We start from the raw sequence: 24613 nt of genomic DNA, 5'->3' as shown, positions 1-24613 counted from the left end.
GGGGCCTTACGTTGCCGAAGTTTTTGCTGAACTAAACAAACTTTTACAAAAAATAACAAAAGGATAGGGTTTTGCAAGAGGTCTAATCTAGTCTAACCCTAAGAATGACTTCATGTGGACAAGACTTGGCAAGATTCTACCAACTTCAATTTTGCCATAAAATAACAACTTAATTGAAATTGATGCGATCTTCTAAGGTAACAAATGGTTCTTCAACACATCAAAGATCAAAGACACTACCACGAAGGTACATATCCAAGATACAATAACGATTGAAGGTTAAGTGATTCGAGTATTCTCCAATCGACCACGCAAGGCGTTCCTACAATCAGCAAGAAGCTAGTGGTTTGGAAAGCGAATCCTACCAAAGATCAAGTCCAACACTTTGTCCTTCGAATTAACACACTACTTTGATCGAGAAATGATTCAAGAAAATTGAACAACCATGAAGATAACTAAGAGAATTGCAACAAAACACCATAACTTCAATATTTCATCGATCTCAAAGCCATCATGTACAACAATTGTTGGAATTTTTTCTTCAAAGCTCAATCTTGCTACAAAAAGTAAATTGCTTCTAAACTCTAATCTCTCTCTAATACTGATTTTCTAGCTATCTCTCATATTTTTCAAAATGAAATGAAATGAGGGTATAAATAGCATCCTCAATTACAATGAATGGTCCAGATCAAAAGCAGATCAACGGTCAAGATCATGACACCTAAACCCTAATTAGGGTTTATTACAAATAGCCCCCTTTTTACTGAACAATATTAAATGCATAGCCAAATATTAAATTTGGCACAAAAATCTAGGAGACATAGACCAATGACAATTAAGGTGCCATGTCATCTATAACAACCTCTCATCTAGAATCTTATTCCCTTTCCAATGCTCCTTTTTAGCATATGCAATGAATCTTGATACGATTCCTTCGATTTCAGCAATTGGAATCTCGGGAAGATTCTTCATTCTTTCTTCCAAGTGGATGACCTGATCAAATACATCTAGAAGAGCTGCGTCCCATGTAAGTTCAAGTTCCTTAGTCTTTTCAATCAGGAGCATGGTAGCAAACATCTGGTCCTGTTGCTCATCTGTGATATTAGCGTCCTTGCAAAAGATGACCTTGATTCTATCTTCCAATTCCTGCAAATCCACATCTGTCTCAACTTCGATCCTCCTGCCAAGAATGGTACGTAGTACCTCAAATACTCTGTCCTGGATCGGGTTGATCACCTCCTCAACATGACTGCATCTAGTACTGATGTCCTCAAAAAGAACTTCCTTCATCTGGAGTAAGGTTGACCACTGAAGTAAACTGTGAGGTCCTCCATCCATAATCTTTTCCTGTGCTAAGACCTTCCTCGATGTTTGTCTGATTACTTTCAAGACAGGAATAATAACATCTTTGGTATGAGCAAAAGCGGCTACCGTTATCATCAAATTGTGGATGATCTCAAGAACCTGAATAGCCCTATGAATAGTCTTCATCATCCTTGTTGCAAATTCTATGGCAACTGTATGAGATTTGTCCATCCAAGTACTCATACGTTGGACCATACTCTTGAATCTCTCTGCCTCACCAATTGATTGAAGGGGAAGTGCCTGTATGGGTGATCTTGCTGGATCCTGACGTCCTAAAGGCTGATTGAGATGGCTGAAATATGTTCTCCATGCACCGACCTCTCTCTCAAGCTTTCTACTCTTCTCCATTTCTTCTCTAAGCTTGTCTTTCAATGCCTCAAAGGAATCTGTGGCATCATCTAGTGTCTACTCAGCTGTGGATGGACCTAGCTCAAATGTCTCTACATCATATTCCTCTGCTAGGATCTCCCCTTCATACTTGTCCACCGCCAGTGTAGCTATCTGTAATTTTCTGGATCTAGTCTCATCTCTAATCATCTTGGACATCTTGGTAGCCTTCCTTTTCTCTGTCACTTCCTGGGAATGTCCAACAAGGCTCTCTAAGTCAATTACATTGTCTTCGTCCTCAATCACGATCACTTTTGTTAATCTTTCCTTCAACCAATCTGGGATGGCCGATCTTGTCTCTCTAACCTGTATCTCTTTATGCAATGCTTCTTCTTCTCTGGGAGGAGATGTTACTTCGTCATTGTTCTTGTCTTCATGTAGCTCATAATCTTGGAGAGATCCATCTGGTGACCCTTGCGGTGCCTGTCCCTCTTCCTGCCTATCATTCTGTACCATCGACTCCATAGACTCTTCCACTTCAAGTGTCCTTTTCTCTTGTCGAGAAGATGTGCCGGATGAACGATCTCGGTTGGCCTCTTGCTTCTTCTTGGAAGATTCTTTCTTTCCAGGTCTCTCTTTCCTCTTCGAGCCTCTTGGATGGAGATTGCCTTCACTTGCACTTCGAAGGTTGCCTTCACTTGAATTTCTATGATTAGGATTGCCTTCGCTTACACTAGCTCCACTTTCGGCTGGTCTCTCTTCCAAAGTGAAAGTCATAGCTATGCCTTGCTCTCTCAACTTCTGATGCTGCACATCAACCCACCTGCGGGTACAAGACAAGACTGGAGCCATTAAAGTATCTAGATCTACAGTCTCGGGCTCATTCCAATCTAACCTCACTGATTTGCTTTCTCGATCATAGGATGATTGGAGATGTCTGCCACTGTCCTGAGCTTGGTCGGCCACTCTATAAATCCTGCATTTCCTGATGAAATCCAAAGGCAATCTAGAATGCATCTTCCTTTTCACTTCAAGATCATCTAAGAGACTCGTCATAAAATCTTCTATCTGGAACTCATGCTTAAACTTCCTACCGACTGTCTCCTCTATATATCCATGTGGATCAAAGCTTTCTCTCAAAGCAAAGGATGAAAAAGAATACAAAGCTAACTCCTTCTCTGCGTCATCCATGGCTAAAGCATTAGGACATACCTCAACTGAATTGCCCAATATGATAGGTACGGGAACTCCATTTCCATGTCTGTGTCTGAAAGCCTTCGCATAAGCTGCCAACTGTCTTGTTACCTCAAGTAACACTATTCTGTCTATCGGATATCTCGGCAACATGTATGGAGGTGAAGGACATCCATGAACTCTGATATAAGTAAACTTCGGAAATTGGATAAACCAAGCACCGTACCTCTTTACCAGTTCCTGTGCATCCTGAGATAATCTATTGTGGATCCCGCCTCGCAACGTCCTTGTGATGTTCATCGTGAAGGTATCATTAACTAACTTGTAGTTGTTTCCTGGCGGATGATGCAAGTGAACATAGGAATCACAAACTCTGACCTCGCCGGGTCCTCTTCCAATCACTCCTCTGTGAGGTAGTCCTGCGTACTCAAAGCTCCTAATCAAAGCATATATGACGTATGAACTCATGTGGAAGGACTTGGTAGCTTTTAGTCTCCTCAACTGTATGTCCAAGCAATGGCTAATCATTCTAGCCCAATGAATTGTTCCTTTACCCTGAACTATCACCTGGATGAAGTAGAACATCCACTTCTCAAAGTAGAAGGCCTGAGGGGCTCCTGTAACTCGGTTGAGCATTGTAATCAAATCTCTGTACTCCTCCTGGAAATCGATTCTATGTGGTGTGTTCGGTACCTTGCTCAGGCGAGGACGACTCTTGAGTAACCAGTTCTTGTTAATGATGCTTAGGCAAGCATCTGGATCATCTTCGTACATTGACCTGGCTCCTTCTATGCTCTTGTAGACCATATCTCTGTGCTCTGGAAGATGGAAAGCCTCACTTATAGCCTCTTCTGAAAGATAAGCTAAAGTGTTTCCTTCCTTGGACACGATTGTTCTGGATTGAGGATCATAATGACGAGCACACTCGATCATCAACTCATGGCACTGAACTGCTGGAGGGAAGCCGGCCGCCTTAATGATGCCACTTTCAATTATCCTCCTGGCGACAGGTGATGGCTTGCCAATGTAAGGGACCTCTCGAAACTTCTTCGTGCTGAAGTTGCCCAAGTTAGTATCTCCAATGTTGCTCCACTTCGACACGATCTTGGTCTCCACTTCTTCGGTCTTTTGATCTTCCTTCATGAGAGCTGGACAACTGGTGGATGCTCCCGCCTTCGGGGTCGCCATACCTACACAACATTTCATAATAAGTAACTAGATATTGCAATGCATAACAAAGATTAGATTAATTTTAGGAAACTTCATGATAAGTCTTTGAGTTATCATTTCCTAAATAACGATTGAGCTATTGAAATTCAAAATTTCAAAATTCAAAACTTGAAGCAATGACGATCAAAATTCAAAATTTAAAACAAGGGACCACATCGCCATACCTCACTTGAGAGCTAACTCTAAAATGCAAAATAAAGAGAATCGCCTAGGCAAAAATCGAAATTAGATGGCTTCAACGTGATCTCCTTCAAATGAACGTCCTCTTTATCAATTCGCCACCCTTGGGGATGTCTTTGACGTGATCTTCAATGTCCTTGGCAAGTTCGCTCCTATTTGAAACTAAGGTTCGCACTCCCTTTCAATGATGCTTCGAACTACTTCCTTGGAATGGAAATTCGCTCCACTTGAATACCAATCGCACTTCTCCAAAATCGCATATGAAAGATGATAAAATGATAATGTGAAAATGAAAATTTTCACCCTCCTTTTATAAGCGCTCACCTCTCATTTACCTCTAGGCCGACTTTACCAAAATAAAGAAATTAAAATGATTTTTAAATAAATAACAAAGGCCGACTTTTATCAAATAAATCCAAGCGCTCCAATTTTTATAATAATAAATTAATTAATTGCCTTTATAATTAATTTTTTTGATTTTTAAATAGGCAAAATTAATTAATTAAATATCCAAGCGCCATTTTTTATTATATAAAATAATAATTAATTAATTAAATGCCATCGTTTTTTAATTAATAAACTCGATTTTTAAATAGGCAAAAATTAATTAATTAATGTTTATGCGCAATTTTTAAATGCTATCAATTGAATATTCCTATTTATCGATTTTTAGCATTTAATAAAAATTCAAAAAATGTTTAGCGCCAAAATTGGAGGAAGGTAAAGATGCAAACCATTATCGTCCTGGTCCCTGACTGAGGGACAGGAGCGAATTATCAATTTGGCCTAGATTCTTGTGCTTTCGACGTTTGAAACCATCATCTCCATGTTGAAAGTGGCATGTTTACAAGGAACTTCGAACTTGAGTGACTTGATTTTGTGAATGAGTGCCCTCTGTGACCATTATCGCCCTGGTCCCTTGGTGAGGGACAGGAGCGAACTTTATGTTTTCTCCTTGGTCTTTGTTTCTATGATCACCAAATTTCATCATAAGGGAGAAACAACGTTAGATTTTCGTTCCATGCTTGTTTCACTTGCCTTTAACAAGGCATTTTAATACTTGAAGGATTATCGCCCTGGTCCCTTGGTGAGGGACAGGAGCGAACCTTGTGTTCTAGCCTCAATTTGCTATCTTTCAATCTTCGCTTCTTGTTCATTGCCTTCCAAACGATATCTTCGACCTTGCGTATCCTTGCCTTGTCACGATTTTGAAGGAAAATGAATGATCTTGTAAAAATCGCCCTGGTCCTTGACTGAAGGACAGGAGCGATGTTGCCTCCTTAGCTCAATTGATCGCCTTTGACGTTAGATTTCTTTGCGTATCATCCTCTTAGGATACCTTAGACCCTGTGTAACCTCACATGACCTTGACTTGGCATGAATTTTGAAGGGATTGGCTAGTATGGTAAATATCGCCCTGGTCCCTGACTGAGGGACAGGAGCGAATTTGGGCATCCTGGGCTCATCCTTGTTCTTGCCAACTTGCAATCACTTTCACTATGAAGAATGAGGTCCTTTGATCTCTTTTGGCCACTTGAAACTTGATAAACCTTCAAAACTTAGGCCTTCATGAAGATTTCGCTCTGGTCCCTGGGAGAGGGATGGGAGCTACACTGAATTTCGCCCTGGTCCTTGACTGAAGGACAGGAGCGAACTTGGGCTTTTAGTGCAAAAATCTTCATCATATTAACTTGCAATTGTCTTCAAAGTGCAAAACGATGTCTTTTACTCCCTTTCAAACATTTAAAATGTGAATAGCAACCCAAATTTGGCCTCATTTGAACATTTTCGCTTTGGTCCCTGACTGAGGGACAGGAGCGAACTAGGGCATTTAGTGCAAATCCTTCATCTTGGCGATCTTCATAACTTCGTCCTTCGTCAAGACGCTTCAAAATGTCCTTGCCTCCTTGTATCCTGACTTGGAGTGGTTTGAACTTGGATGGAAGGCAAGATAACCACTATATCGCCCTGGTCCCTGGCTGAGGGACAGGAGCGATTTTGCATTTTCAGGCTCAACTACACTTTGTCAACTGCCAAATTTATCTTCAATGGTCTCGTTATGTATCCTTTCATTCACCCAGGGCTTGGAATTCATTCAAACTTGGCGAGAAATTAACCTAAGGCAAAAATCGCTCTGGTCCCTGACTGAGGGACAGGAGCGCCTAGGCCAATTTGGAGTTCATTAGGTGTCTTGCAATCTTCAATATGTATTCAACGGGTTCATTTCACCCTCCTTTCTTGCCTCAAACCCAAAACTTGCTTGCTTTTTGCCCGAAACATGCCTCATGAGGAATTTCGCTCTGGTCCCTGGGAGAGGGACGGGAGCTACACTGAATTTCGCCCTGGTCCCTGACTGAGGTACAGGAGCGATTTTTGCATTTTTGGTCCATTTTCCTTCACGAAGGCACTTCAAGTTATATTCAATTGATAAAACATATCTCCTTTGACCTCTTCAAATCGTCAAGTTGTTCAAATCCTGCAAGGACAAGGTGATGTTTGATTTTGAGCTCCGGTCCTTCATTGAGGGACAGGAGCGATTTTTACTCCTGGGGCATTTCCGTGCTCATGAAACTCTTCAAATTATATTCAACGGAAAGATCATGCCTCCCTTTACCACTTCCACTCGAAAGATCATCTTGTTCCTGCAGGGATAGTAAGAATTTTGAAAACGAGCTCCGATCCTTCACTGAGGGACAGGAGCGATTTTGCTCCTACAGGCCAAAATATCAAGATTTTGGGATTTTAATCACTTCCCAAGGCAAAAACAAATCATTTCCAATGCCCAGGATCAAATATCAAAAAACTCAAAATTTGGTCAAAATTACTCATTTGGACAAAATTCACAATTTCATCATCAATACTTAGACAAATTCATTCAAAATTCCAACTGAAAATAGACCAACTCACTTAGCCTCTGGCGAATTCACTTTATTCAAAATTGCATCCTACGAGAGGAAGCTCAAAAAGCTCTCAAGACTGACTGGACTCTGGCCTGAAAACGTCAAAACGGGAACCCTAAGGCTTGACCCTAAATCCAGACAACTGACAAACTACCAAAACCCTAAAAAGCAGAGAAAAAGAACAGGCAAAACGAGCAAAAAGAGGGGGCCCCCATTTTAATGGGGCGATGTGTGAAATGGTCACAACACATACCCAAGGTCATTTGTTGTTAATCATCTATTTTTTCTGCTCATACAAACAAGTTTGGCGTGCAACAGTCACATTCACTTTTGTGATGATCAAATAATTGAGACAAGGATGGAAAAAATGATGGCCAAGATGGCCATTAGATCTGCACACCCTGTTTTTTACAAGCTTGCAATGCATAAGAGCTGACAGACAAAAGGCATTTTATATAGGATACTTAAAATTCATCATCAACTTTCCATGACAAATTGTATATGACAATTTTCTAAGCTGGATTTTCCTCTTAAGGAAGCATTGTCTGTATGTTTGTCCATTTACTTCCTTTCCTTCATTAAACTTTTGATAACTACATTTATTGCCTCCTAAGTCACAACGTTCAAATTTGAATTCGAATTCGACAACCATAAAAAAATTTAAGCAATCCTTTTTGTAGTTTTCTCCAGAAAAGCTTTCCACATAAATCTTGTGTTTCTTAGTTGGTGATCTTATGTGACTACTCTATTGTGGTTGTTTAACTTTTAGTAAGTCCCTCCCTCTCAGTGTAAGTGTGTGCTCATCACTACATGCTTTATCATATTCATCTATAAAGGTGATATGCACCAATAATACTTTAAACTACATATAGATTCCTACAAGTTTTATTTATATCTATTAACAATCATACATTATCAATATTCTTAGAGTTTACACCATAGTGTTGAGACTTGTCAAGGACTTGACCATACTCAAGATTCGGAATCTAAGATTCCCTTGCAGAGTGTAGATTAGATTCACAAGTCTCACAAGTCCAAGTGAAGGACTCCCAAATTGCAGGCTTAGGCTCATTGAGACTACAAGGCCACCAGTCAATAAAGAACATTTATACAAAACATACTCAGAAAAAGATACAATTCTCAACCCTAAAAGGTACGAACACTTTGAAGCTTAGCTATTTTGAGCTTATTTTCACTTGCCCATTTGCTTTCAAAATTATTTTCACTAAAGTTGCATATAAATGGATACCATATCAAACATGGGTATAGGGATACCATATCAAATATGGGTATAGCAATTTTTCTATATCCCTTAATACAAATATGGCAAAGTTCAGCAATAATAAAAATATACATACATTCAATTATTTATACATCTAACGATATGGACATAACTTCAAAAAATATTTTGTTTTCTGTATTTTGGTTTTTATTATTTTAGTTAAGGTCCTTGTAGCCTTGAAGACCTTGATTTGGGCTTTTGTATTGGGGGTTCAACCACTCAACCTTTCCCTATATCGTCACATGGAAGACACCTACAGCATTGCCCCTCAACCTTTATGGAGAGTGCCACCACTAGACCCATGCTCTAGTTTAAAAACAGAAAATAAACATTGTTTTGTACTTCACTGAATGGAAAAGCAGCAACTTCACTGAATGGAAAAGCAGCATTTTTCCTGAGTAATTGAATTCCATTTATAGTATTGGTTTGCCTAGTCAATTTCAATTGTGAAGAAAGTGACAATTATATTTCAAGTTATTTTGATATAATTATAATATGCAATTTTTCAAAATTCCCTTAAAATTTTGCTATTTTTCAATGATTTTTAAATTTTCTGATTTTAACCAGGTCAAAATATTGGCTTGCCAAGAGGTCAAGTCTCTACACTATGCTTAGTACCCATCTAAGGATCTAAAGCTTTCAACATTAAAGGACCAGAAAATTAAGACAAAAATCTATGGTGCACTGCAAGAGCTATTCCAATGAGAAAATGTTTATCCAATAAGGAAAAGTTTCAAATATACATTAGTATATTTTCGCATCTCGCATATTATGATACCAATAGACAGTCAGCAAGTAAAAATGCTAAGAGTTGACCAAGCACATTGCAAAACATGGCACCAAAACACTACTAGGGACAAAAAATCAAATGCAAAAAAATATAAACACCTGAAAGAGTAATGTTTTGTTTTGTTGAAAGTTAGCAGGCCTGTTGTTGTAGAGTTTAGCCAACTCTTCGAAAACATGCAAATTTAAGCTATTTTTAGGCTAAAAAAATTGGACTCACAACTCTTGGCATGTCTAAGCCAAATCCTATCACACAAACTATCACATTACCCTTAAAAATCTCAAGACAGATTTTTTCTTTTCTTTTCTCATGATCCTCAACCCTGTGTTCTTATCAATTTCCAATACAATGTTTCTCATTAGTTATATGCATGGTTCTGAAGGTGAAGAAAATCTTCACAAATTTACTATTATAATATAACCTTCGATTTTATTTGTTTTAATGGTAGCGTCCACAATGTGAGGAACATAATGCAAGAAGTCACAACAATATACATGGTCTCTAACATTTTCTACCCTAAACATAGTTCTAACATAGATTTCAAAACTTGCCGAGCCTTGAAAAACTCGCCGAGTGGTGAGTTTTTCTGCTCGGCGAGTATTTATGCCATAAACTCGCACAAAAACTTATTGAGTTTTTGGGAAAAACTTGCTGAGTTTTTGGCGAGTTTTTCACAAAAACTCAACGAGTCTTTGGCAAAAACTCAACGAGTCTTTGGCAAAAACTCAACAGCATTAATCAAAAAATTATCTAAATGGTTTTTTTCCAAACTGTCTCATTATCTACATCAAAATATATGCATGAAATAACATTTAAAAATAAGACATATTACTTTAAGTTACGTTTCATGTATATATTGGCAAGATGTTTGAGAGTTGTTTCAGATCAGTAGGCTCTTATCAGCATTCTCTCGCTCTCTCTGTCTCACTCAGTTCATCTGCCTCAAATTCTAGACCTATCTATCTCCCTATCACTCTTCCTCTATCCCATCTCTATCTCACTCTCTCCTCTCTCCCAAGATCTAGACCTATCTCTCTACCTCTCTCTCTCTCACCCGCAGACCCTCACGAGGGGTGCTACCCTCAACCTCGTTTTGGCAAGGTGGAGGAGCCACATCAAACTCCTAGGACTAAACCCTCTAGTTCTACCTCTCCCCTAGTTTCCACTAAATCTGGGAAGAGGAAGATGTAAAATGTTTTGATGTAGTATTTACTTCTAGTTTTACAAAAACAAATTGCTATTTCATTTTGTTTTAGAATATCAGCCATCAGTATTCCACATGAGGACACCATTTTGTACCCAATTTGCATTTAAATCAATCAAATATATCTAGACTCCGCTTGTTTCTTTTGTGTACTCATTTATTGACTCATGGGATGCATCTCCTCATCAAATTTTGCAAAAAAAAATGCATTTCCAATTAAATTAAGCAAATTTTTAAGTTGTCGAGTTTTCCGCAACTTTTTTTTTTGGGCCTTGGCAAGTTTTTGCTTTTGGACAAGTAGTTCAACTATGGTTCTAAAAATACATAGCATTTAGTAAAAATCCAACCATATAGACCCATCAAGTACTTGTGGGAAGGAATTTAGAAGGCAAATCATCTTATTGCAATCATTGATGGGTTATCTCCAACTCCATCACCAAAACAAAAACAAAATCGTGAGTTATAAATTCATGATACCTTGTCTTTTTTGTTAAAAATGAGGATCATTTATGCTTCTATACATACACCATGCAATGAAAAATTCTCTTGCCCACTTTGTGTTTGATGTGCTTGGAGGCATTATAAATACAATACCTTACAAGGTAGTCATTTTCAATGCTAGGATTCACAAGTTTAGGGTTTGGAGCAAGCATAAGAAGAATTTTCTAGGGTTTAGTGTACAGGTTTCCAATCTCAAGGAGTGATGTGCGGAATTTTAGTGGTCTTTCACAAATACCTAAGGTTTCTAAGCCAAAATTTCTAGTTTTCAAGGCTAGTATATGTGACGAAGTTTGCAAGTGAAAAGTATATAATGTTTAGCAAGCTTGCTCTCGGGTTTTCTCCAAAAAGTGTGGCTAGGGTTTGGTAAAAATGTGCCTACAAGTCTATGCAGTTTTTTCAAAGGTCAATAAAAACTAGTGCTTCCTTGCTACATTCACAACAATTTCCACAAAAAAGTTTGCCTAGGGTTTGATAAAGAAGAGGTTCCAAGTTCCTAAACAACTTTTCAAAGATCAGTAAAAACACTACTTCTTTCCTAAATTCATAGATACAGTATAGAGTATCATTTCAAATTCAAATTCCCCTCCAACATCAAGAATATTGTTGGTCTTCCCTTTGATCAAAGGCATGAAGTTGGGGAATGTAGATATCCAATATATACATTCAAGGATAAAGCCAACATGAAAAACAAGATTGCATCAAGACTTCATCATGGTTGTTTGATATAAGCAATTATCTACTTGATTTTAGTACAAAGCTAGGAGCTTGTTATTGCACGTGCAAAACACTATGATACTAACATGAAAGAAATCTAAACAAATAGCAATGAAATAATGGGTAATTTCAGCCCCAATTTCTTGATGAAGCCTTTGGCTTCTTGTCTTTAAAGATGGTGCAAGTGATTGATCTACCATATTGTGAGAGCATACGGAATAATAATACACATGAATGCTAAAATTAGATTGGCAAATATTAGCACAAACTGAAGAGAGCTGCCGCGAAGCTTCCCTTGATCATGTTGAGGAGTGAGTTCAAAGAAGATTTGGCCATTATGATAACTCTTCTTAAAGAACTCTTGAGCAAGTGATAGGGCAAGAGGAGGCTAAGAAATTCAATCCATGGATGTTCTTTTCTATGAACATTATCTGTGAAGGGAAGTAGTTTTAAATTGAGTCTTACTCATAAGCAATTGAATTGACAAACAATTTTGGAAGCTGCAAGAGATGAGTAAGTATTACACGATTCCCTATCTTGTTCATAGCATGGTCAAAACAAGATTATTTGTGGGGATGAAAAAATAGGAAGATTGGACGCTTATCAAATTTACAATCATTGCCCTTAGCTGAGTATAGGCATTCTCTTAAACACTACAAAAGGGTAATTGATGCATTTGCATAGTTACTAGGAGATTGGTACCAATACTACCATTGGAGATTAGCAGAGGTGCCAGTACACAATTTTTAAAAAAATAGGAGACAAGTCGTTGTGTATGTATGAATGTATGCACATATGCATGTATATTTACATAGTTACTAGAAGATTGGTACTAGTACTTGCATTAGAGATGAGAACAAGTACTAGTATTTTTTTTTTTAAATAGGAGATGGGTCCTTGGAGATGCACACACACACACATATTAAAATAATGATGCTCAAACTACAAACTATCGTTACTCTACTAACAGCAGCTACATCACTCTTTGACCTTATTATTCATACTTAGACTTCAAATCGTCACTCCTCAATAATTCTACCACATTTGTCACTATTAAATCATTAACGTTTGGTGTATGAAAAATATGAGGCTGACTATTGTAAATAAAGTAATCATGTGACGCCTTTAAAAACTTTTTAAGTTTCTTTTTTTAAAATTTAAGGTTTTCTTTCTCCTTTTTTACGCTTTTTTTCAAGGAGACATGAGAAGATGTGGGCAGAACAACTCCTATCATGAGAGATGTCAGTACCTATCTCTAGTACAAAAGATGTGTCCCAATCCTAGAAAAACATTCCAAGGAGTGGGAGAGGCATTTCTTTGCAATATAGTGCGTTTGTAATGTATTACAGCCAAACAGTGGAAAAGGATCCCCACGAAAGGATTTCTCAACAAGCTATGCAAGTCATTTCAAAATGGACAGATTAGTTCATTGAATGACCTACCTTCACCTACATTTGGATTTGTTATTTTGACTCTCCGCCATATATACTACCTAAATACAAGAAATCGATACTAAGTGCATGACACTGAGGCAAAGACCAAATTCCCAATCAAATTGGGAATATATAAATGTCTTACAGCTGCTAACAGTAGGTATGACAAGAAGGAGAGATGTGGCAGTAGGTAACATCTTCCTCAGTTTGAAGACTATAAGGCCAACTACAATGATTCTTTTGAAGTAAAGAGATGTAATTGTTGTCACATGACTGGAAAGTAAACATCAAGTTTTGATGTCCACGTTGTACCTCTCGTTGAAGATGAAATTGAATCACCAACATACAAAGGCCATCAGATTGCACATAAGCCTCTAGAGTTGACTGATCATTGTCTTAATCTTTAAGAACTTTCTGCACTACTTCGCCACTAAAACAATAAATCAGTTATCCTCAATCCTCCTCTATATTTCAGCTCATTCAGCCAAGCTGTAGCATTCTCTGCCTTGCAACCTGTTGTAGCATTCTGCGGCAACCTGCTCTGCTGTAGTGTTTTGCCACATCTAGGAATATAAGGCCAACTGCAATGATGCTTTTGACGTAAAGAGATGCAATGTTGTCACATGACTGGAAAGTAAACATCAAATTTTGATGTCCACATTGTGCCTCTTGACACCCTTGAGGTTGAACGTAAAATCAAATCACCAACATACAAAGGCCATCAGATTGTACATAAGCCTCTAGAGTTGACTAAACATTGTCTTAAGCTTTAAGAACTTTCTGCACTACTTTGCCACTAAAACAATAAATCAGTTATCCTCAATCCTCCTCTATATTTCAGTTCATTCAACCAAGCTGTAGTATCCTCTGCCTTGCGACCTTTTGTAGCATTCTGCAGCAACCTGCTCTTCTGTGGTGTTTTGCAGCATCTAGGATTATAACAAACAAGCCTTTTCGTGTAAAATCAAAATCCTCTTCTATCATTGTCATTGAATCCTCCTTTAATCTATTAGAATAATATTCTTTATTATTGTTTAATGGTCAATTATGTAAATATTGTTATTTTAGTTTCTTTCTATTTTACAATTGTTTCTTTTTAGAAACATCGTTGTTCTAATTCTATATAATGATCCTTCTGACCATTTTGTAAATACAATCAAATATTTTTACCAATTACATTTTGTAATCTGGTATCAGAGCCAAAATAAAAATTTTGAAATTTTTCAGAGTTTTTTCAGATTTTCGGGTCTGTTAAAAATCCTTTCTGTGATTTTTTTGGTGCGAATTTTTGACCTGTGGGCGCGACCTGCATTTCTTCACCGTCGTTTTTTTTTTCTCTGCCATTTTGCGTCAGGTTTCTGGCGTGATTTCTTGTTCGCCTTTTGTGTGCTTAGCCTACACAACCTTTAGACACGCATTTTTTCGCATATTGTGGCGTGACGAGGGTTTTGTGATTTTTTTCCTGCTCGCGATTTTTCATGGCCTGTATCTCTTTGACCCACATCTTTGTCATCGTGACACCTCTTCTTTGGGTCTCTGTCGGAATGTCTCTAGGCGACGCACTTTTTGCGATTTTCGTAATCGCGACCTCCCTTCCTTACTGCCTACGACGGCTTGTGATTTTCAGCGGGATTTGGTACACAATTTTGTGTTTTCGGCAGATCTTTTTGGTGGATTTCGTGGTTTTTTTAAATCTGCGACGGCCTGTTCGTGTTTTTGCCTTTCTCACGATTTGTGATCTACCCGACTTCCATTTTTTTTCTACGATCTCTGCATTTCTTGGCGGATTTCAATCTAGGTTCTCTGATTACCACAAATTTTTGCACGTTTTTTGACAACCTAGGGTTTTCTAACCCTCTTAACCCACAAATTCTTTACAGTTTCTATGCACGGGTTCAGTCGACTAGGGTTTATCAAAAGCCTCAGATTTTCTGCTCGGAATAAATTTCAAACTACAAATTCTTGGTGGGTTTTTTGCCTAATTCTGCCTCTGTTTCAACGTCACACCTTTTCAGATTTCTCGTTTTCTGTGCATTGGGAAGCGTGCAAAATAGCATCATTAACCAACTTAATGTTGGAAGGCAATCAGAGATTTAACGGCAAGAATTATAACACCTAGAAGCAGCGTATGCTGACAATCTTCGAATACCGTGTAATGTCCCCATTTTAGCAGACATGGATTTTTGGATGATTAGCCTATTATCTTGACCCTCGTAGGCTAATGAGGATGGTTAGAGGGTCTTTTGAGGCTTGTATCATCTCCAGTGTTCAGTGGTTAGCAGTTTTGGCTTTCGTTTGAGGTCTCTGAGACTCAGTATGTATTACTTACTATTTATCATAAGTCAGAGTTACATAGAGGGGGACCCTTTCTATATTTAGTAAGGCAGTTGCACGTACAGAGGATAAAATGGTTAACTTCCAAGTAGAGACAAAATTGAGAAATAACAATGTTCCACGATCGTTGAGGACGAGGGGACGGGGGGACATGGGGACAGGGGGACAAAGGGCCTAAGTTTGGGGACGGTGGGGGACGGCGGCGGGGGGGGTGGCAGGGTGGTGGTGCTGATATAATTATACATATAAGTTATAGTACTTGAAAAACTAGTTGTGAAAAGAAGTATAAAAGTATAAGAATTACATTACAAATGAACTATAGGAAATTAGTAAATTTACAAAATAGCAAAATTTGAAATATTAAATCTAAATACAAAGATTTACTGAATGCTAATTGCTAAATAAAATTTGACAAATGAAATTGTCAAATTGAAGATTTCTATTATTAAAATATCATATTAATATTTGATATCACAAAGTCTATAATGATGATTACATGATACATCATTACAATGAGTAGCAAATAGCAATAGCATTACAAAAGACAAAATGACAAAATGCTCAAATTGCTTAAAATTAAAAAAAAAAAAAGGATTTCAATTGCTTTTTGAGTTTGACTTGTTCGAACGGGAGATTCCTGCAAGTCTCCTTGCCCCTCAAGAGACATCTGGGAGTCTCCCAAGGAGTCTTGGAGAAGTCGGATGGGAGATTCCTGCAAGTCTCCTCGCCCCTCAAGAGATGCCTAGGAGTCTCCCAAGGAGACTTGGAGACGCCTAGGAGTTTCCCAAGGAAACTTGGAGATGCCTGCGGGTCTCCCAAGGAGACGCCTGGGAGTCTCCCAAGGAGACTTGGGGACATTGAGACGTCTCCCAAGGAAACTTGGAGACGTAGAGACGTTTCCCATCTCCAGTGGCAGTGGCGGGATGGCAGGAGACATCGCGTCCCCGTCCCCCCATCCCGAAAACGTCCCCGTCTCTGAGACGCGGCCCAAAAGGGGGGGAAACGCGTCCCCGTGGAACACTGAGAAATAATGATTATTTGGGGAGTTATGATTATTTAATTATTAATAAAGTGAACACTTTATTAATAATTAATTATAATAAGGCATTTAATGTTATATTATAAAGTTATTAATATTTCATAAAGAAGGGGTCTTTGCATTATTAAAAAGGGGCCAATTGATTATTTAAGTGATGTAACTAGGCCAAGGGGGTGAAATTAAGTTATTATGCCAACATTAAAGATTTTTAATGAGTTAAAATTGTGCTTTTTAGGAGAAATTCGACCCCCTTCATGGAGAATATATAAATTGATTGGGAAATCGAACTAAGGCACCATTATTGTATTTTGTCTTCATGAATTTCTCTTTGCAAGCGAAAGCCAAGGTTTTCAGCATGCAAGCAGCCATTGGAGAACGGATAATCTTCAATGTACAACCATTTGAGGGAGTGAAATATCTTCCGAATTTGGTCTACAGGAGGGCTTCACATCAGGAGTCCAAATTGTACTTTAACTGCAAAGTATTTCTTCAAGTTTTCATCATTTGAAGGAGGGAAAAAGTATTGAATTGATTGCAGATTCAAAATAGGAAGATTCGTCAACATTTACAGCTGCTACAAGCCATTTAAATCTTTCTCAGCCCAGCCGTACTTTTTACCCAACCGTACCACATAGGGCTTGGGCGATTTTGTGTTTTTAAAGTACAAAAATTCTGAAATAAATCAGAAAGGGAACACAGGGTTTTGGACAGCCTAAGCACATCATTGGTCGGCAGATTGACTTCAGTTTGAGGTTCAAGCACTCTTCCCAATGCTGGACGTAGCCTTCCAGCAGTAGCAAATTGCCAAGCAACCTAAGTTTGGCCATTATCTACATATTCCGGGTACATATTCCGGGTATGGTTGTAATGTGCAAATTACTTTGAAAAGGTTGAATAAATTTATAATTTTATTGTAAGCTAAGAGGCCTGGCAATTTTCATAGCATCATTGTACTTGGGATTGCATAAAATAAAGGGGTTGTGATTTGGAATCATATATTTGGCGTGATGTGCATTTATGTGCAGCATGATAGTTGCATGCCAACTGTTCGTTATAATGTCACTTGGCTGTAGGTGTCTATTTGTTCTTGCATAAGCCATCTATTGCATTTCATGCTTGTAGATTAATCAATTAGCTTCTCAATTCAAGGCATTTGCATCTTTTATGCTCAAAATTCACACAAGCAAGCAAACTGAAAACATCAAACAGCAAACTACCACTTGCACACCAAGTGTTTGACAATATTCCTTGAGGATGAGAGCAGCAAATTTTGATCAGAATTAGCAAGAGATCTTACATACCGCCGTCTTGATGATCTTGTTTTGGGAAAAGAGTCTTGTCCTTCCACAACCGAATAAGATCAGGACAAGTTTGATGATCGGAATCGGGAAGTTGTCATGCTTCTCAAGCTCTCTGTCACAGATGACCAATTACCTCAAATTCCTTCCGGAAAGTCAGCCTCAGAAATCTGGAAGCATCTGAAGGAATTGTGTGAGACATCCGAAAAAAGCCGAGCGTTCTTCTTGAAAAACCAGTTGTTCTCCATCATGATGGATGAACGTATGTCCTTACAGGAGCATCTCACGAAGATTAAGGACATTCGAGATCAGCTCGAAGCTATTGGTCGAAAAATGGAGTAAGAGGATATGGCAGTAATAACCCTAAAAAGTCTACCAAAATCCTATGAGCACTGCATTGAAACTCTCAACATTACCTCAGTAAGAGGATATGGCAGTAATAACCCTAAAAAGTCTACCAAAATCCTATGAGCACTGCATTGAAACTCTCAACATTACCTCAACGAATGTTGATCTTAAATTTCCAGAGTTGTGCACCAAACTTCTGCAACAGGATCGTTGGAAACAACAGTTTTGTAGCAGTGCCCCTTCGTCCTCCTCAGAGCAAGCCTTTGCAGCCAAATCCTTTCACAAGGATAAAGGCAAATCTCAATCATCGCAGTCATCTCAGCAAAAGGGCTCCAGCCAATCTCAGGAAGGTTCGAAGAAGAAAAAGGTTTAGTGCCATTATTGTCATAAATATGGCCATATAATCAAGGATGTTCGATTGTTGATCGTGCAACACGCACTACTGTAGCTGTTGGCACTGAGGATCATGGTCTTTACAGACTTGTGGATATAGGTGATTCTCTTGAGCATGCCTTTGCAACTAAATCATCCTCCATCACTAGTCTATGGCATCAGTGATATGGTCACCTGAACATTCACTACCTTGCTCAGCTTGTTCGGGAAGATTTAGTACATGGCCTACCTGAAATTCAAACTAAGAATTAGGGAGTTTGTGAAGCTTGTCAGGCTGGGAAGCAGCATAGGACACCGTTCAAGGATGGTGACTCATGGCGAGCCTCTAAGGTACTACAGTTGGTCCACACTGATGTATGTGGTCCAATGAATACTCCTTTTATTACTGGGTTTAGGTATTTCTTTCTTTTTGTTGATGATTTCAATCATAAAATGTGGGTGTATTTTCTTAGACAGAAATCAAATGTGTTTCCTGTATTTCAAAAATTTAAGGCCTTAGTAGAAAAAGAATCAGGTTGTTCTATTATTACTCTTAGGTCTGATAATGGGGGGGAGTTTAGTTATGTTGCTTTCTCCACTTTCTGTGATACACATGGCATAAAATGTCAGTTGCCACACCATCAACCCCTCAGCAAAACGGCATTGTAGAACGTTGCAACTGCACCATTACAAAAATGGCTAGGTCAATGCTGGAACACAGAAATGTTCCTAAGAAGTATTGGGCAGAAGCAATGTTTACTACAGTCTATCTCCTTAATAGGTCTCCCACTCATGTTGTTAAAGGGAAGACTTCTGAGGAAGCCTGGACTGGTCGCAAACCCAGGATCGGTCATTTGAAAGTTTTTGGCTCTTTAGCATATGTATGGATTCCAGATGCCAAGCGCTCCAAGTTGGATTCCAAGAGTCAGAAGCTTATGTTTACAGGGTACAATGACAACCACAAGGCTTACCGACTGATTGATGTAGACATTGATCGTCTTATCTTCAATCGTGATGTTGTCTTTGATGAAGAACAAGGACCTTTTCAGCTTTCCTCATCTGAGCAACATTCTGAGGATCAGCCTTTGAAGGCTTCTGATTTAGGTGTTCGTCTTCCATTTGATTTACCTGATGGGAAGGATGATGTAGATTCGGAATTTGATGATGCACTACCTGAATTTCCTCTGGATGATGCTAATCTTCCCTATGTTCCTGTTCCACCTCTAGTTCCAATTATTCCTCCTGCATCTGATGTTTGCACTTTTACTCTCCAGCCCAAATGGTAGGCTAAGACTATCAGTGATCTTTGTCTTGATGAGCTCATTGAGGGTAGATCTTCCAGAAACAAGAGCAAACAGCAATATACAGTCAATTTTGCTCTCATGGCCAGCATTCATAGTATTTATGAGTCTCAGACCTATACAAAGGCCAAAGGGATTCCAAAGTGGGAACAGGCAATGGACGCAGAATACCAGAGCCTTCTAAAGAACAACACGTGGGTTCTCTCTGATCTTCCTCCAGGTTAGAAGCCTATTAGCTGCAAATGGGTGTATAAGGTCAGGTATCATGCCGATGATACCTTAGATAAATACAAGGCCAAATTGGTTGCTTGGGGAATCACGCAGCAGGAGGGCATCGATTATGAGGAGACTTTTGCTCCTATTGCCAAGATATGTACAATTCATCTTCTTCTCGCTATTGCAGCTCAGTTTGGATGGAAAGTCCATCAAATGGATGTTAAGAGAGCCTTTCTCAATGGTGAGTTGCAAGAAGAAGTCTACATGGCGCAGCCTCCTAGTTTCAAGGTTGCCAGCAAAGAACATCAAGTATGTAGACTCATGAAAGCACTCTATGGACTCAAACAAGCTCCTCGAGCATGGTACATCAACATTGATCAGTACTTGGTTGCTCGTGGTTTTCAGCGCAGTCCTTCTGACAGTAATTTGTATATCAAACACTCTGGTGATGATGTTCTCTTTCTTGTTGTCTATGTGGATGACTCGATCATTACTGCCAATTCAGCACACTTGATTGCAGAAATCAAACACGACCTATGCAAGGCTTTTGACATGACAAATTTGGGGTTTCTCCATTATTGTCTAGGTGTTGAGGTTTGGTAGACTGATGGTAGCATTTTTATTTCTCAATCTAAGTATACCAGGAACTTGCTTGACACGTTTCGAATGCAGGATTGTAAACCTGCTTCCACGCCTATGGAGACAGAACTAAAGTTGTCAGTCAAGTCTGAATCTCCTCCTATAGATGAAACAACATTCAAGAAACTAGTGGGTAGTCTCATCTATCTCACTTCCACTAGACTTGATCTTAGTTTTGCAGTGAGCTACATTTCACGCTTCATGACAGCCCCCAAGGCTGATCATTGGGTAGCAGCGAAGCGTGTGCTGCGTTATGTGAAGGGCACTTCTAATTATGGACTTCTTTACACTAGGAGTCACAATCCTAGACTCAATGGTTTCACAGATTCAAATTAGGGCAAGTTCGGTTGATGACAGGAAATCAACATCTAGATATGTGTTTAATTTGAGATCTAGTGCAGTCACATTGACTAGTAAAAAGAAGCAAGCAGTGGCTCTCCCCTTGACGGAAGAAGAGTAGGAGCAGTTAAAGCATCTTGTGAGGCAGTTTGGCTTCACCGGATGCTTGCGGATATGCAAATATCTCAAGTAGGTCCAACTCCCTTGTTCTGTGATAATCAGGGAGTTCTCAAACTTGCCGAGAATCCCGTCTTCCCTAAAAGAACCAAGCATGTGGAAACTCATTGTCATTTTATTCGGAAGCTTGTTGAAGACGGCTTAGTTCAGTTGCAGTATGTTCCAACTACGGATCTGACTGCAGACATTCTCACCAAGTCTCTCAGCCCAGATAAATTTACTAAATTCAAGGGGCAGCTTGGTGTTGTTGACAGATTGACCATTAAGGGAGGGTATTAGACTAATATTCTTTATTATTGTTTAATGGTCAATTATGTATATATTGTAATTTTAGTTTCTTTCTATTTTAGGATTGTTTCTTTTTAGAAACATCGTTGTTGTAATTCTATATAATGATCTTTCTGATCATTTGTAAATACAATCAAATATTTTTACCAATTGCATTTTGTAAAATAATCTGCTGACTTTGTTGTTGATCCTAGCTGCTTTCCCTTGACAATGATTATCCACCTCTAAATATCAGTTTGTCACCTATAGATAGGTGCACAACCCTCTAAGAAAAAATAGCTTTAAGGTTGGATTTGTCAATATTTCCTACATTTTAGTATTCATCTGTGTCTATGCAATTTGGATTCAATTTGAAATTCATTCTTCTCACTGAAGCATGCACCTGAAAGTGTAGATTTAAAGCTTGAATTTCTTCATTAAAGTGTGGCCTTATACATGCATCTTAGCTTTAATTCTACCTTACCACAAGTGTGTGCTTGTCAAAGGTAATTTGAACTTTTCAAACCAAGAATTATTCTTCCCTTTAAATGGTTTGTGTTTACTCGCTTATTCTACTTTACAACATTACAAAGTAAACAAAAATATAGATTTACAGATATTAGGAATATAATTCACTTGCAACATATTCCAAAGATATATCTTTATTTTTTATTTTTTTTATCAGTTACAAGGAATTTTTAGCCTATCCCATAACTAGCTGAGGCCACAAATGGGGGACTTCATCACCAACATTAATGCAACAACCATAGCCCAAACCCGCAAGCATGATAGGCCAGCAAGGGCATTAAGTCTATGAACACACCAACCCAGTGAGGTTCTGGTACAGGCATGAACAACTGTGAAACCACTGGCATGAACATTTCAAATATTCACTTGCAACATATTCAGAAGAAATATCTTTATTACCGTTTCTTAGATGTGCAATAAGTACAGTATCATTGAAGCAGTCCCCTACTATAAACAATAAGTACGTATAAATAGTAAACTGATTTTGGTAAAGGCTACCAATTGTCAATAATTACAAACCGCCTACTCACAATTTGTCAGGAACTAATCACCACAAATACATAACATCATAATAATTTATTTAGCTGACTATAACAATGTACTTTATTCTTTGTCAACTACATCAAACCCTCCAAAAATAAAGTCATCTTCCAAACAACACAAACAAAATTGGGAGCTATACAAAACAAAATTGAAGAGATTATTTACTGAGAGGGAGAGGATGAAAAGATGTCCCTCGATGTATGGAGGACATAGGTGTGGATGTTGGAGAGGACTGCTAATGAAGTCACTGAAGGCGTTGGTTAACCACTAACTCAGGCTCTTGGGTTGTCTTCACCATGTAAGCAACCTCCATCAAATAGGTCTTTATCTTCTCCAGCTCGTGCTCCTTTGCCAATTACCCACTATCCTTCTCAACTATGTGTAGATCTTGTTCCCCTAGCTGTGTGGCCCTCTCTAAGAGCTATTTGTCCCTCGCCGCCAACTGCCTATCTCTCTCAGACATTGTCGCCTCCAAAACTGCCACTCGTCCATGCTCTTGAGGCAACTACTCTTGAAACTTAAAGATGCGATACCTAGGAAGTCTCAGCTTGGCGAAGGGCTTGGTCTCTCGACTGTGCAGCCTCCTCCATTGAAGCCATCTGTCTACACAAATGGAGGAAGATGTCGCTATAGCACATCTCCATGCCATGAAGTTCTCCCATCACTCGGCCATGTCTGCCTCCAAGTGGTGGTCACCATGGGTGCCAAGCAGCCAACATCTAAGATGTCTATACTCTCGGCCATCCCCGTGAGATGAAACATCTAAAGAATTCTCACTCACACCCCACCTACATGAATGCCAAAATCCATTTGGCCTCATTTGCTACCAATAGATCATGGCCAATATCAACCTAGTGAGCGATGTCCCTCACTATATCCATAAACTTAGCCATTGGCTATAGTTCTCCAATGTAGCACTACACTTTACGGATAGGATCATATGGATTTGGCCAGCTAAGATCTAGAACAATCCATTCAACCTCATTGGATGATGACTCCTCGCTTGCTGGTGTGGTTGGCCATTGTAGAGCCTCGTGAGGTGCCTGTGGAACTACAGTGGTTGTTGGCTTAGCAAACTAAATTGTCTCCCTAGTGACTTTTGCAAGTGGTTGAACTAGCTATTATTGTGAATGCTCACCCTACTGTCAACTATTGTACCAACCTATGTCTCTCTCCCCACACTCTCAATGAGTAATCATGGTGACTATAGGAGGGCTTTCATTGATAACCCTAACATGTCCAATTTTTGGTCAATCTTGTCCTTAGCCACTGTCGTGGCTTCTATGGAAGGTGTGTGGCAGGTGGTGGTGGTAGCACGACTGGCACTAGTGGTTCCACAGCCAGTGGTGAAACTATTGTTGGCAGTGATGGAGTTGCCATCGATGGTACTGCAAGCGACGCTACTGCTGATGATATGCCTATGGCCAATTATAAGATTGTTGGCAAAGGTGCAATAGATGATACTGCTTACTCAATGTCTTGAATAGGGATAGCCTCCTCCGCGGTCCTAGTAAGAATATGCCTCAACTATGAGTGACACCTCCTTTGTATGTGTCTCGCTCAAAGAAGAGAGTTCGATTGGCTCACAACCATCTCCACTCCTTGAATCCTCCCTCTACTTCTTCTTCCTTACAGGCTATGTAGCCTCTTCACCAACTGGTTGCACTCCAAAGTTTGCCCAATAGAACACATGTTGTGCACTACACGTCATTCCCCGTCTTCTCTGATAGGGACCGCGCTTTTACCTTGTTGCCCACATGTGAGAGAGTGTGAACTCTGACCAAAATCCAATTTTTCATTGCCTTCCAATTACCTAATAAACCCAATAAAAATCCTGAAATATAGAGAATGGAGTTATCACCATAGCATTTGAAACAAGGCAAATATGTTCGATCTATTGTTTCAACCCTTGTTTTAACGTGAAAACAGAGTTCGGCCAAACGGATTGAATAGGTGTCCTTGCCCTTTCTGAACCCCGTGAAAAATCCCGAAGCATGTTTTGAATGGCATAAAGGTCAAAGAGCATGGTTATACGTTTGGGCGATTTCGCTAAAATCGTGTTCTCAATCTTGGTAAAGCCGAAAATAATACCAAC

The 24613-nt window shown here is 39.1% G+C and overlaps 1 protein-coding gene across 1 annotated transcript in view; it reads right to left on the bottom strand.

The window, feature by feature from the left end:
- Window positions 1-24613, bottom strand: part of LOC131060728 (phenylacetaldehyde reductase) — a 184677-nt gene that overhangs the window by 39853 nt on the left and 120211 nt on the right. The window lies entirely within an intron of this gene.

This window comes from Cryptomeria japonica, chromosome 10 (genome assembly GCF_030272615.1).
Source record: "Cryptomeria japonica chromosome 10, Sugi_1.0, whole genome shotgun sequence".
Classification (NCBI taxonomy): domain Eukaryota; kingdom Viridiplantae; phylum Streptophyta; class Pinopsida; order Cupressales; family Cupressaceae; genus Cryptomeria; species Cryptomeria japonica.
This window is presented reverse-complemented; position numbering and strand designations above follow the sequence as displayed.